This window comes from Nomascus leucogenys, chromosome 22a (assembly GCF_006542625.1).
Source record: "Nomascus leucogenys isolate Asia chromosome 22a, Asia_NLE_v1, whole genome shotgun sequence".
NCBI lineage: Eukaryota > Metazoa > Chordata > Mammalia > Primates > Hylobatidae > Nomascus > Nomascus leucogenys.
This window is the reverse complement of record NC_044402.1, coordinates 137827113-137837156: the sequence shown is the minus strand read 5'-3', so window position 1 is coordinate 137837156 and position 10044 is coordinate 137827113. Positions and strand designations below refer to the sequence as shown.

Below are 10044 nucleotides of genomic sequence, written 5' to 3'. Positions count from 1 at the left end.
GGTGCCAAGAGCCAGTTCAAGCCTGCAGTGAAGGGGAAACAGAATTGAGAGATTCCATGACGTATGAGGTGAATTGAGAGATTCAGTGACTCACGAGGTCCCACCGATGGCCGGGCCTAGATCCAGGACTCAGGACGTTTAGGGCAGCTCGAACTTTTGAGGTTGTTTTCCTCCTGGGATCAGGTAGCAGAGAGGAACTGGAAATGTAAGTGGGAATCCACATACTCGTGATTAAGGAAGAAAGCTGCCATAGCACCCACATTCTCTCTTGTTAGCACAAGGGAGGTTTACCACGAGTTTCTGGAAGTTTCTAGAGCCACGGGCAGTGCTGAAGAGGATCTGGATCATCAATGATTAGGTGCAGCTAAATATTAAAGAGTATGGTTTCCTACTGAATGGGAGCTTTTATTTCTTTAAATCATGTTCTAAATGATTTCTTGCCCTTGCTATTTAAATATAGCCATCCATTGGTATCCATGGGGGATTGATTCCAGGATCCTCCATGGATACCCAAATCCACAGAGGCCCCAATCCCTGAAATAAGGTGGTGTGGTATTTGCACATAACCTACGCACATCCTTCTGTGTACTTCAAGCCATCTCTAGATTACTTATAATACCCAATACGGTGTAAATGCCATGTAAACAGTTGTTATACTGTGTCATTTAGAGAATGATGACAAGGAAAAACATCTGTACATGTTCAGTATAGATGCAATCATCTACTTTTAAAAAACATTTTTGGGCCGGGCGCGGTGGCTCACGCCTGTAATCTCAGCACTTTGGGAGGCCGAGACGGGCGGATCACGAGGTCAGGAGATCGAGACCATCTTGGCTAACACGGTGAAATCCCGTTTCTACTAAAAAATACAAAAAATTAGCCGGGCGTGTTGGCGGGCGCCTGTATTCCCAGCTACTCGGAAGGCTGAGGCAGGAGAATGGCGTGAACCCAGGAGGCGGAGCTTGCAGTGAGCTGAGATCGCGCCACTGCACTCCAACCTGGGGAACGGGACACAGCGAGACTCCGTCTCAAAAAACAAAAAAAATTTTTTTTTGAACCACAGTTGATTAAATCCATGGATGCAGAACCCATGGATACGAGGTCGACTGTAATAGAAACTTTTAATACCAAGGAATGCATGTGCCTAGCGATTTTGCGAAAAAGAGTGTATTTGTATTTGAAAGAAACTGTGGAGTGGAAACATCTAAAACGTGCTTGTTCAGTTAACCTCAGTTTGCTGAGCTGCTTGGAGCATGGGGTTTTAATCGAAGATTGTCTTCTTTGCAGCAGACAATGTTCTGGGAGAAATAGTCCTCCTTAGTGCTGAAGTTGCAGACTCTAAACAAGGGGGTGGCAGCAAGTATCCCCGGTCTCTGTAGCGGCTTGAGTCCATGCCTGCACTGTGCAGAGAGGATCAGGGCAGAGAACTGGATGTTCCTGGAGGGGCATATTGTCCTTCTACATGTCATGCAGGCAGCGCAGTTCTACACTCGGAGCCTCTGCTCAGCGTGTCTTGACCTACAAACCCCATAATTCGGGTTCCATCCTTGTTCCCTACCCCAGTGCTCTGCAAGTGAACCCTTTGGTGCAGAGATGGGTTGGGCCCCTTTATGGTAGAGGAAGGGAGCCCTGGAGCTGCAGAGGGGAGCAGGCATTCTCTCTGGGGTGCTGTCTCCTTTCTTCCCTAAATTGGAGGGAGATAATCCATGGAAAGGAGTTAATGATTTCTTCACTCTTCAAACTTGGTTCGGAAGGATCTCTTGGTCAAAAAGACCCTTTCGGATGTATCTTGATATTTCACATTAATGGACTTCTCATAAGGACCACATGATGGGAGAGCAGTGAAAAGTTTGGGGATGGCCAAGGCTGGGTTGTCATTTGAGCTCTGCTACTAACCCAGACCGGACATTGACGATGTCACTTACTCTCTCGGAACTTTTCTTTTCTTTTTCTTTTTTCTTTTCTTTTTTTCTCTTCTCTTCTCTTCTTTTCTTTCTTTCTTTCCTTTCTCTCTTTTTTGGAGTCTCACTCTGTTGCCCAGGCTGGAGTGTAGTGGTGCCATCTTGGCTCACTGCAACCTCTGCCTCCTGGGTTCAAGCGATTATCCTGCCTCAGCCTCCCAAATAGCTGGGACTACAACACCTGCCACCACGCCTGGCTATATACTTTTAGTAGAGACGGGGTTTCACCATGTTGGCCAGGCTGGTCTCCAACTCCTGACCTTGTGATCTGCCTGCCTCAGCCTCCCAAAGTGCTGGGATTACAGGCATAAGTCACCGTGCCCAGCCTGTTTCTTTCATCTATAAAATGGGACTACAATTTCACCTAATAAAAAAAAGACATCTTTCTATTTAAAAGGGCTTAGGGTGTTGATGTTTGTGATAAAGGAGAGAATGTATATTGAAGTGTTTTGAAATGTGCAAAGCTTTCTAGAAACTGAAGTTCTTACTCAAGAATTTTCCCGAATCTTTGGCAAGATAACCATTTTCATTACCCCTGTCTGTGCCTAGAATGGGCCTATAAGTGCCACAATCAGAATCATTAGATACAGAAATTAAAAGAAATGTGGCCTCCTTTTTTTTGCCTTTTCACTGGTGAACAGAGCTTTGGTTAACAGAAAACCAAGGCGATTTTAATTGCTGGTTTTTCTATTTGAAGGGGGAGGTTATTAGTAGAAGTCTCAATTCAGAAACTTCAAGAAGAAATGGGAGGGTGTGGTGAGGGTAAGGGGGGACTGCATTTCCTGTTTTCCTTTCAGATGGTGTTGGAAAACATTGCAGGAAAACCATGGATACCCACGAAGAAATTCCAAAATTTATTCTTTTTGACGCCAAGGGCCCAGCCCAAAAGGTGACGAGTAGGAGTGGTCAATTTTTTTTTTAAGAGTTGGGGCTTGCAGGAGTCCAGCTAAACGCTTGTAGGGTGAAGACAGAATTCAGAGGGTGACATCAGCCTGAGCGGGGGCCAGAAGAAACAGAGTGGAGGAGTCTGGTTTCATTTACAGTTTTGGGTCAGTTCTGCAGTGAGGAGGGGGAGAGGAGGGGTCGGGGAGGGAGGAGGAGGAGGAGCTGGAGGAAGCCCTGACTGGTATCCCTGGCCCCAGTCCAGTTTGGAGCTCAGTATTCCACCAAAGGCTGTTCAGTTCTCCTGGGCTCCAGCCTCCTGCAAGGACTGCAAGAGTTTTCCTCCGCAGCTCTGAGTCTCCACTTTTTTGGTGGAGAAAGGCTGCAAAAAGAGAAAGAGAAGCAGTGAGTGGGAAAAGTATGCATCCTATTCAAACCTAATTGAATCGAGGCGCCCAGGGACACACGCCTTCAGGTTTGCTCAGGGGTGAGTGTGATTTCTCTTCTGTTTTTCCAGGTTTGGGGCTAGAAGGAAATGCTCTCAACCTGAAGTGATCCTTTCTAGGTAGAGTTAGTGGCTCTTATGCTCATGCTGTTCGCCAGTTTTCTGTACATGTTTTAGTTCTTTGGAAGATTTCGCTGATTTTTCTTTCTCACTTTGTGGCAATGGGATTTCCTTAACTTGGTTAAGGTCATGGTTGCCTAAGAGCGTGAGCACTTTTCCACCGCGTGTCTGTGGCTGCTACACGCGCCCTGTGCATTCCGGGCGGCAGCGTGTTTCAGCCCATGATTTATTTAAGTTACCGCCGCCTTCTAAAACCCATCCGGGATCCACTTTGTTTGCAGAAGCGTCTTTGCTGAGACTAGAATAGCTCCCTGCCGAGCCTCCGCTGGGAGATGTTCTCTGAGCTCTCTGGGTGGTGACACTAGGTCAGGGTGCAACAACCTGAGTGGGTTTTCTGCCCAGGGCCGCCCATGGGAAGGTGCTGGTGGAGCACATTTGCTGCTTTCACGAGATTGGAGTAACTCTGGTGCCCAGGATCAGGGCCAAGTAAAGGGTCGCTTAGTCATTGCCATCAAGCTTTCGTCTTTTCAGGAACCTGAAGTCTCTGTTGGAGACTTTGTCCCTTGGGGTTGCTTAAAGGAGTTGCAGGGGTCAGAGGAGAAGAAGGAATTGGGCATTTGGGCGGCATGCTGAATGTCTGAGGCAGGTCCACTGGGCCCTGCTGGGGCCAGCCCATGCTGCACAGAGGTGAGGCCAGTGCCAAGCTGGGAGGCCCCGAGGGCTGTTTCCTGGCCCGGAGGATGCAGGGTGGGGCTCGGGTCCTCTCTTGCTGTGGATGGAACACGTTCACTGACAGTGGCCAGCCTGTTTGGGGAACCTGTTTCAAGGGGCCTATTATGTTAGATAATGAATGGGGATTGAAGTATGGGTGGGGTCACTGGGAGGGACTAGGGAGTGGTTGAAGAAAAATCTGCCTTCACAGGAAGCCCCAGGAGCCAGTTTCGAGGCCGGTGCAGACCCCAGGAGCAACCCCCTCTGAGCGCAGGGGAGTCTGCTGTGCCGGATGGGGAGGCAGGGCTGTGGCCCCGGCTGATCGGCTTCTCTCCCCGCATACAGCTCACCCCGATGAGGACCACAGGGTGCTAGAGCTGCAGGGTGCTCAGAGCTCACGGGGATGGTGGATGCTCAACCTGGGATACCCCAGCTCCCCAGGGTCCCATTCTTACCACTGTAAAAAACTGAACCGAAATGGCTTTAAAATCGAAGTTACATTGCACCTAAGCAAAACTATATTGAAAACTGAGTGGGTGGCCGTTGATGACATTACTGGGACTTCGGAGGTTTTTGTTGGGCTAAAGATAATGGAAGAGATTTTTGGTCAGAAGCCGCTGATGTAGTCGTTTCCTGGTTTTCAAAATGAGCAACCAGGAGCTCTGAGATGCCGAATTCCTTGCCCAGGCCAGGGAGCGAGTGTCTGAGATTGCCGTAAAATCCTTCCCCATTGCAGGAGAGCAGACGAGCCAGCGACGGAGGATCCCAGATAATTCACATCTAGTTGGGAAAACTGCTTTGGGCTCACTAAGACTCTACCAATGAACCGAGAAAGAAGGGAGGTGGACGGTGGGGCGGGGGCATCGGCTCTGTGACCGGAATACCGGGGCCAGCCGCCCTGCTCAGGCCACCTCCTGGGGGTGGAGGGCCCTGAAGGAGGGGATTTGAATGCTCTTCTTTCTGAAGTGGGCTTGTAGCTGAGGATGAAAGCCTGGGGTGGGGAAGCGGGGCTTTTACAAAGATCAGGATCTAGGAAGGGCTGCCTGTCTGGACTTCTTTGTTTAGGGGGTTTCTTGCTACCCAGAGGTTTAGTTCTCTCCTTTCCTCACTCATGGTTGAGAGAAGCCAGGAAACAGACACTGAGTGGAGGGGAGGGCTTGGGAAGGAATTCCATGTTGGGGTGAAGTGAGGCTGTCCTGGCTTTTCCTATCCAGGCACTGGAGGGTGTTGCCACAGCACCTTTCTGGGAGGTGGCTGGGGAAGCCTCTCTAGAATGTTAGCCCTTGGCCCCGCTCTCCCCCTGCTTGGCAGGGCGCGTGTTCCACCCCACCATGGTTGTGGCCCACAGGTGAGGGGACGTGTGGCGAATGTCCAAACCTGGGGTCTGAATGATATTTTTGATACAAGGTAGGCACCCTTCTGAAAAATTGTCTTTACTTCACACTTCATTTTATTTCTAAAGCGTTCAGGACTCAGCAAATTGCACTGACTTTATCATAAGTGCCTTTTGTGATTTCCTATCCTAGAACTTAATACGTCCCCGATGAGAAAGTAGGAAGAAGCTCCTCTCTTCAGTCGATTGTTGATTTGTGGTTCCAATGAGGCTGCTCATCCTGACCTTAGTTTCAGGAACGGAACCCACAGACGTGGATGCCTAAAGCCGGCTTGAAACAAGACCGCCTTCTTTGGAAGCTTCGGAAGCTGGCAGTGACTTTTTGCCAGCGAGGAGGCTTCATTTGTTTCCTTGCTCAGAGTGTTTAGACAACTGGATCAAGTGTAGTCTTCACCAGCGGTTGATATCACCTCCCACTTATATGTGAAATTCCATGTTTAGGATTTAAAATTCACCGCCAAGTCGTGAATACTATCGCGTGACACTTCCTTGCAGGCGCAGTAACAGCGTTAGCAAAAAATTTTATTTGAAAGTTCAGTTTTGTCACTGCTCTTTTTGGAAGAAGCTGAAAATCTGGTATCTCTTGAGGGAAGAATCGCAGGCGGTTTCCATCTGGTGGGTTTGTTGTGTACCAGGCAGCTTTTCCACCCTGATTTACGGGAGCAAACTTTTCACGGTGTCCTGGCTGCAGCAAGCAGGCAGTAAAAAACACATCACTGCTACATAAATAGCTGACGATTTGAGGAGGGACCTGACATTTAAAGAAAATTCTATTAGCTCTAGCTAAGGAAATGAAAGCCGCAAACCATCCAAATTTTAAAGCAGGGGAGCTTTAAAGTTTCCTGCTAATTCAGACAGCCATGAACTAGACAAGAACGGTTATCTTCATTCTTCCATTTCCAGATATGGCTTCTCTGTTTCCACTGTAAAACTTCAGTGGAATTCAGTGTAAAAATTCAGTGCAAAGAAAGGACAGTCCTACTCTTTAAATAAAAGATGTTGCTTGCCCCCTCTAATGTGTGGTCATGAATGTCTTATTTTCAGGGAGTATTCCGCAGGTCCTGATTTTGCAGAGACGTTCCCTTCAACAATTCACTTTGTTAATTTTGAAAAATATAATTTTTAATACATTCTGGTCTTATAGTCCATTTTGGGAAAGAGATGAAATTTTGAGGGCTGGGCACTGTGGCTCATCTCTGTAATCCCAGCACTTTGGGAGGCTGAGGTGGGCGGATTGCTTGAGCCCAGGAATTTGAGACAGGCCTGGGCAACACAGGGAGACCTTGTCTCTACAAAAGCATTTTAAAAAATTAGCCAGGCATGGTGGCATGCGCCTGTAATCTCAGCTACGAGGCTGAGGTGGGAGGATCACTTGGGCCTGGGAGGTTGAGGCTGCAGTGAGCCGTGACTATGCCACTGCACTTCAGAGCCTGGGCGACAGAACAAGACCCTGTCTCAGAAAAAAAAAAAAAAAAAGAAAAGAAAAAAAAGAAAAGAAATTTTGAGTTAGCACGTTCATCCTGGTCTGTTTGTGAAAAGGCAGTTTGGCTTTCCTTCCTCTAGAGGGAGGTGTAGCTCTGCAAGCTTCAGAAAAATCTCTGAAGTGGTGCCTGGAGTCTCCCAGGGTGGGGTTTCATGGTTTGCAGTGACTCAGTGATGACCATCTCAGCGAGCTTGCGGGCAACTTTAGGACTGATATTTCAATACATGATTATCATTATTGTATTTATTGTGGCTGTTCATAATAACTGAAGTGGACATACGTTAGAGCTTTGTTTTTCTTCTCTGCTCAGGTGCGAGTGTATTGAGATGAAATTGTGCCATCAAAGGAGGCATCTTTGTTCCCAAACAATTGCATTACAAGGGCATTCAGCAAATAAGACATTTTATAGGAAGCATTTTACCCATATCTAATTACAGAGGTTTAAATGAACAGTCGGGTGCTTGAGAACCAAAGTCAGTTTGCATATTCACGCCATTGTGTATCCCTGTGGAATTACCGGATTTTAGAACTGCAAGGGTGTCCATGACATGTCCTTTGATACTTTCCCCTAATGGACAATGGGTTTTAACATACTTTTAAAAATTCACACAAGCTATAATTATGAATGTCTCATCTTAAATATTTATTAATACAAATATATATTACTGACTCTCAGATTTATGTCTGTTAGCTTGAGATAACCAGCATTAAGACCCTGAGGGAGAGAATTCTAGCTCAGAGCAAAAAAACCCAAAAAACAAAAACCTAACCCTTTGGCTGGTCTTTGTGTTCTCATGTTTACTTAAGTTTAACAAGACCTGTTGTGCATCACTGCCTTGAGCGTTGAGGTTCAGGGAGGGGAGATATACCTAATGCTAAATGATGAGTTGATGGGTGCAGCACACCAACATGGCACATGTATACATATGTAACAAACCTGCACGTTGTGCACATGTACCCTAAAACTTCAAGTATCATAATAATAAAATGAAAATTAAAAAATTTAGAAAAGAGAATACATTCTTGGGGAATATAAAAAAAAAGACTAAGACATAGCCCCCTCTCTTCTGGTTGGCAAACATATCATTTCTGCTTGGCTAATTGAAATATCAGAAAAACTACTACCTTGGTGGATGGTTTCTCCAAGCCCTTTATGCTTCAGATGAAGAAAGAGAGCTCAGAGGGGTATGCCCGGTGACAGGGCCACAGAGCTAGTAGCAGAAGTGTCTGATGTTTCCAATACGCAGACATCTTGGAATGTGGACATTTCAAGGGGGACAAGCCTTTAAGAGTGTATTTTAGGGTGTCATGTGGAGAAAGTTACTCTTCCCATTCCCAGTCTGCCTTGGAGTGGCCTTTTTTAAGTTGATTCAGCAGAGGAGTAACTGTTTAAAAAAATCTGGAAGGAAAAAGGAGAGAAGAAAAAAACAAATACGAAAAGTTCTGCCAAACCCTCTCCCAAAGGCAAATTGTTAGTCTTGTAGGGGTCTGGCTGCATTTAGCATAGTATGAGCCTACTGTTCTCCTGAAGTTTAAACTCATGAAATACAGAGAAACATTTGAGAATTGCGAGTGGCCAGGGAAAAGTACAATGGGAAATGTTTCTGTGAAACCCCCTGTGTGTGCTATACATTAGATTTTCAGGAACCCGGAGCAGCAGGAATTGGCCACTGGAAGGAAGAGCTCATGGCTCGGTTTAATTTCAAAATTAAAAATTGAACAGCAGCTGGAGTTGACTCAGATCTCAAGGGAAACCATTCCAGGAAACTGGTTTTTCACTTCTGGAATCTTCATTAGTTGATTCAGCAGCCCAGGGCCTGTACCCAGAGTTAGCGCCAACTCAGCTAAACCCACAGCTGGCCCGGCGGTGCACCAGGGTGCTCTGTTTCTAATCGGGGCTGCAGAAAACCCATCACTCATCAGAGCCCAGGGCAACAGATGGGAGACAGCAGTTGCAGGACTACGGCCTGTTTGAGCAACAGGCAAGGAGCCTCCTTTTACTCAAAAGGGAGGCTGGGAGAGATTGGCTGACCACTGCTGACAGAGGCAGTAAGGAAGTAGAAGTTCCCAGGTTATCGCAATAAATCCAGCATGGATGATATTTTATCAGATGCTCCAACTTGATTTTTGAAAAGGCTTCTATTTTCAAGAATAATTTTATCTTCTCTACTTGATTATGAATTAGACTAGAAAACAGACAAAATATCTAACTTTCCTTTTTACAATGAGAGCACCTTTCAGCCACTTTAATCATTTACAATGGAACACCACAGTTTTGGAAAGGTCAGTAGCACCCTAGTTCATTGCCAAGAAGGAAAAGACAGGAATAAGTGCCAAGCTCCGATTTGGATCCAGCAGCGTCATGTGGCAAGGAGTTGGAATGGAGTGGGCATTTGTGCAATATTTGTTGAAGCATTTTCTAATGCACCTTCTTTAACGTTGAAATGGAACTAGTCTCTGCCTGATGTTTATAATTAGCAGTATAAGTGCAGACAAAGTCTCGTCTGGCTGCTGTATATTTCAGAATGTGGAATGTGTTTTACATTTGCATGGTGGCGTCTAGCTTTTCAAATCACACCAGATATGGAACTTTCTGCTTCATGGTTATTATCTTCAATGCTAGGAATATGTTTTAGAGTATTTTTTTCAAATATCTGGGCAATTAATCTGGAGTTTCTTAATTGCCTTTGTAATGGGAAGGAGACCCACCACTGGGGAGCTTGGCCTAAGCCTGGCCGGAGGTCGGCGTGTTCTTACAGGCGCTCTCATTCACAGAGCGGGGGCATTGCTAGAGGATGTCCAGGCCCTCTCTTTCTGCATTGCTTTGTTAGAATCCACGAGTTGCAGAACAGGTGTTCCTTTGTTAGATTTTACCAGGAAGAGCTGAAGATCTTGAATTGGCTACTCCATACCTAACAAGGACCCCAGTAAGTGACAAAGGACCCCAGTAAGTGACAAAGGAGGTCTAGTTACCCTGCCTGACGAGAAGAGTTTTAAAATGTTGCTATCAAAGGATACACATTCTCTTTTTTTTTTTTTTTTTTTTTTT

General features: G+C 46.2%; 1 protein-coding gene across 4 annotated transcripts in view; it reads left to right on the top strand.

Annotated features, from left to right (window-relative positions):
* Window positions 1–3075: 3075 nt before the first annotated feature.
* Window positions 3076–10044, top strand: part of COL6A3 (collagen type VI alpha 3 chain) — a 91159-nt gene continuing 84190 nt past the window's right edge. For 2 of the 4 annotated variants that reach the window (XM_030802861.1, XM_030802859.1), the window contains exon 1: window positions 3076–3330. The gene's annotated coding sequence lies outside the window, so the exon portion shown is untranslated. The remainder of the gene's footprint in view (window positions 3331–10044) is intronic. The other 2 variants (XM_030802862.1, XM_030802863.1) reach the window with 2 other exon arrangements.